The sequence below is a fragment of the Solanum tuberosum genome, unplaced genomic scaffold, assembly GCF_000226075.1.
Source record: "Solanum tuberosum cultivar DM 1-3 516 R44 unplaced genomic scaffold, SolTub_3.0 scf00045, whole genome shotgun sequence".
Classification (NCBI taxonomy): Eukaryota; Viridiplantae; Streptophyta; class Magnoliopsida; order Solanales; family Solanaceae; genus Solanum; species Solanum tuberosum.
In genome coordinates this window covers 47,034-52,622 of record NW_006238972.1, presented here as the reverse complement: position 1 = coordinate 52,622, position 5,589 = coordinate 47,034, and positions in this window count along the sequence as shown.

The following is a 5,589-nucleotide window of genomic DNA, read 5'->3' as shown; positions in this document are numbered from 1 at the left end:
CGGGGTCTAGCTGAAAATCAATTGGGAAATGCAGTGAGGGTGCACGGTCCACCAGACCCACAACTGCATGCCAACTACAGGGGCAACGCAAATATTGCTGACTCTGATGGACCTCTAGTCTTACCTCCTCTGCCTCCGGGGAACACATTTGTGGTAACCAGTAACTTGATGCAGATGCTCACAGCGAGGGGCTTGTTCTTAGGGTTGCCATCGGAGGACCCACATGCTCACATAGCCAAGATAATGGTAGTCTGCAAAAGTTGTGTAGGTCGGCCAGACTTAGATATGGATGTCATCTGATTGAGAGTGTTCCCTCTATCACTGACAGTCGATGTTGCTATATGGTTCACTGAGCTGCCTTATAACTCAATCTATACATGGAACCAACTGAGGGATGTGTTCTTATCAAGATATTACCCAGTGTCCAAGAAGCTAAATCACAAAGATAGGGTCAATAATTTTGTGGCATTACCTGGAGAGTCTGTAAGTAACTCATGGGACAGATTCACTTCGTTCATAAGAGGTGTTCCGGATCACCGTATTGATGATGAGTCGCTGAAGGAATATTTCTATCGAGGTCAGGATGAAAACAATAAAGCAGTGCTGGATACTATTGCTGGAGGTTCATATGGTGAATGCATATACACATAGATCGCAGAAAAGCTGGAGAAGATCTCTCGCAACAATAAAGCATGGAGCACTAGGAGGTCGTATACTGGGAGAAACACATTTGCCGTCCATGCTACAAACAACCAGTCTGCAGATGAGATTCGTGAAGAGATGGCTCAGATGAGGACCGAGTTGGGATTGGTATTGAAGCATATGAGCGGAGGTGCAGAAAAGGTAAATGTTGTGAACTACTTGACAAGAGCTCCACCACCAGTGGAAGAGTGTTACTATGAAGATGATGCTTATGTTGTGAATGATCAGACATTGGGTTTCCGACCAAATTCCCAAGGATCCAACACGGAAAACTGGCGCCAAGGTCAAGGAACCAAGGTCGGAACTATGGAAATTACAACCGAGAGGGTCAATATGTCTGGGATGGGAACTTCAATCACGACAACAACTACAACCGAAACAGCTATGGCAACATAAACGATGGAGTTGGACCTTATGTTCTCCCTCAAAATCGGGAATCTGGTACTAGGGAAGTTGGAGGAAGTATGGCGCGTATTGAAGATATGATGCAGAAGATGATGAGAAGGTTTGATGCAGCTGACGAGAATGTGAAGGAGCTGAGAAACGATTTGTCTGGTATTGGTCAAAAGGTTGATGCCCATGCAGTGTCAATAAAGCATCGAGAGCAACAGATGACCCAGTTGTCTACTACACTGAACCCACGTCAACCTGGTACTCTTCCTAGCAACACCATCCAGAATCCAAAGAATGACGGCCATTGCACGACAGTTACTACTCGAGGAGGTAATTAACAAGAAAAGAATTATCAACATAGATTTAGTGTGATACTATCTAATAGGCTAGTGTCGATTGGTGCGAAGTAATAACTAAGCCAAACATCGATTATGATGTCTAATATGAGGTAAATGTAAGGGTTAGTAAATTATACACACGTAGCCGGACCAAGGTGCGGAGTGAAATTCTCTAGATGCCGGACCAAGGATTTAGAGATACCTAACTTATCACTTTGCATGTAATACACTAGGACAGGATTGCTATTACTAGGATTACTGAGTTATGAGCTTGTGGTGAACACGTATACCCTAGTTAATTTTCTCATCTTGATAAAAACAAAATTGACTTTTGTTTACTGATTACTTACCGAATTCTTACAATTTGTTTCACAACTCCCCCCTTTTTATTACTTGTTTCCGAAAGTATTTTGACTAAACGAATATAGGTGTACGTTAAAGTTAAGTCTAAACCAGTTTCCTCGTGGGATCGACCCCAACCTACAAGTTGAGTTCTTTACTTGATAACGATCGCTTATGCTTCTTTAGGGAGGTGTAATTTGAGCGTATCAGATGGGTGACACGCTTTTAAAGGTGGCCGGAAGAGTTTTAGGTGAGTTTTTCCCTTCTTGAAACTTTGATTTTGAAAAAGTTGACTTTGGTCAACATTCGAAAAATCTGACGTCGTATATGTTTTACAACAACTCCAAAGATCTATTTTGGGTTAGTAGCATTGGTGGTTTAATTTAGGTATCGAGGCTTTCGATGTGATTTTGAGCCGTTAGGCGTGATGTTTTGAAAGTTTGATAAAGAATCGACTTCGATCAATATTCTTGGTAAACATGCTCATATGAGATTTTCGAGTTTGATCTAGAACGGTCACGCCCCGAGACTATCCCTAGATGCGACAATGTGCTTAGAGCCACAAGTGACCCCAAGCTAACCTCATGACATGACACCAAGAATCAACATAAAATAATACTGAAGATAACTGAATGCGGAAGCTAATTGAAATAGTCTAAAATATCAATAGATGAATGACTAAGTATACATCGCTGAATCTAAACTAACTCTATGAAAAATCTCTAATCATATGAATTGCTAGGACAAACCTCTAACTAAATCTAACTGTCTCTAGGAAAAGTCTCTAATCATATGAGTTGCTAGGAAAAACTCCTATCTAACTCCAACCATCTAAAAACTGAAAGTAAATGACTGAAAGAAACATAAGGTGTTGTTCTCAGAGAGATGAGAACCAAACGCGACTGCTAGTTGATTAGATATAGCCCTAACTGTGGGTTGGATACTGAATGTCAGGACCTATATAATCAAACAATGTAGGCAAAAAGTATGCGGTCAGCACTTTGAATGTAATGAGTATAAGGAATATGCATAATAAACAAGATATATGATCAACATACTGAATTTGTAAAGCGTGCTAATGCAATGACAAGTAAATTAACATGAAATTAAGATATATTGAACTGAAATACATAAGTACAAAGGTCATGCAATAACTGAAAGTCTGACTCTATGAGATACTAAAATCGACATAAATCATGTGAGCTACTACATAAAATTCAATGTAGTTCTCCCACACCAAAAAGAAGGTGTCCAATACTTGTCATGATAAAGGACCTGATAACTGAGCTAATGTGGATCTACTAAGCTAAAGTCTATAAAGACTAATCTTACGATGATACGTAGTTCTGCGACTTAGAAATTGCTACTAAGGGTCCACAGACACTGACCAGAATCCTTTATCCCTAAATTAGCTCGGTGCTAAGTATTACTCCCAATAGAAAAATGCATATAACTAGAAACAATAATAATCTGATAATACTAAATCATGTTGATAACTGATAAATACCGAGTAGCTTAAAAATTATGATAATTGAAAATAATTTGAGAGATACTTTATCTGAAAGCATATAATTTATGATAATATGATAATCTGATAGATGTATCTGAAATAGCATAATTTTGAGTATAACTGAAAGACATATTATCTGAAAACACCTAAATAGGAAAACTTAATAAGTTGAAACATGCATTCTGAAAATCATGAAGTTCTGGGTCATGAAAATACTTGTATAATTAGGGTTAAAAAAATACCATTGAAACATGAAATTATAATTGAAATCATGTAATTGAAGACTATATCATGAAGAAGAATTGAATTGCGAAAAGAACCCATGAAAATCATAGAAATACTAGATTTGTAGAAATTATAAACTTGTAGAATTGAAGCTTTCTTGGAACTCACTAGGTGAAGAAATACTCATTGATGACGTCACACCACAAACTAGGCATGACAGGCCCACAGTGCCTCACTTGACATAGTAAACCGACTAAAACATAAATGAAACGATATAATAAGGACCGACAAGGCTGTTATAATAACCTGTTGAAACAAGATAATTGGACTAGCGAGGTAACAACAACATCAAAGATATAATGAAAACATCGACAAGAAAAACTTAACTGATAAAGAACTAGCAAGCCGACAAGGCTGGAACTAACATCATATACAACAAGCCGATAAAGCTATAAACAGAAAGAAGAAAAAAACCCAATACAATATGTCCATAACTCTCTACGAATACTACAAATTAAATGATCGGAAAAATTCCCCAATGATATCAACCATCATCTGCAAAACTCAAGTATAAAAAACCTATGGAGCTTACCAATCCACAACACCCCTACCCCTATTGCAAAGACTGATCAGGACCTCTTTCTGAACCTGCAACACGAAATGCAGCATCCCCATGAAATGAGACGTCGATCGAATAAATATGTACTGGTATACAGGACGAAAAATAGAATCATAAATAGATGTGATAAAAAGGGTAATAGAGATATCACCTGAAACTAAAACTTTGATAGCCTCCATGGTCAACATCTGACCACATAATAAGCAAATATGTATGCTATGCTCGTATAATGGTATGTCATGAATACATATATATATATATATATATATATATATATAGAGAGAGAGAGAGAGAGAGAGAGAGATAGATGTAAATGCATGACATATCCAATCAAAAGCTCGCAATGGTGGTGCCTTCCGGTAGCTAACCGACATCATATTTGCCAACTTGTGGTCATCTGTGTCTCATACGTATAAATATAGACAATAGGCCCCATACCTCCCGATTATATCTTAGGAGTAGAATGCATAACATGTCATCTCATGGATTTGTAATGCATATATATTACCATAATCGTGTTGCCATTCTTGACTTGTTAGTAATCTTGTTCTCATAGTCTCGTAATCCCTTTTGTATAACATGTAAATGTCTCGTAGAACCTCATATGCTTGTAGAATAAATTGAAACACTTAACTCGACTTTAGAAAGGTAACTTAAACTTGAGAATGTTCATAAAGATCTTAAGGTGATTAACGAATCCCCTCGTAACTTCATTAAACTTTCATACGACCATTTTGGCCTATAAAACTCATAATAAATTCGAAGCTCTTGACTATGTAGAAAATTAGTCACTTAAGAACTCAAATGAGACTGACATGTTTGACTTAATTTACTATAAACAACTCCAAGTTGGTAATAGTATGGAATTTTTTTTAGAAACAAGATTGTTTGACAAGTATATAACCACAAGAATAGAGTACAACATTTTATGTGAATATAATTTTTAAATACCCATTTCGTAAAAACTACTCACGAGAAAGAATAGTGTAAAAACCCCCTTAGATACAACATAATAATTTTTCTTCATTTCCGTATCACTCTTAAGACAATAGCTCGCTAATAGACATAAGAAATAAGAAATTCTACAGATGATAACTTTAACTATCAAACATACTTCACAATAATATAATAAAAATACTACGACAAAATCAAGAAATAAAATCAATTGACATTCCAATGCCCTTTACAAAAGATCTTTCTAGCAATGAAATAGCAAAAAAAAGACTTATTTAGTGATTTACAATTTTTAAGATTGTGTGATATGAAAAAAAAAAGGTACCTTAGAATATTGAATTGAATAACTTGATGTTGATAATCACTTTCCTATTGGTGATCAAATATTTTCCACAGAACCTCTTCAACGTTAGTAAGTGTATACACATGCAGAAGCTATGAATTAAATTTGTAAGGATATTGAAGATGTCAAAAATGAAAGCGACATATTATAATACATATATATA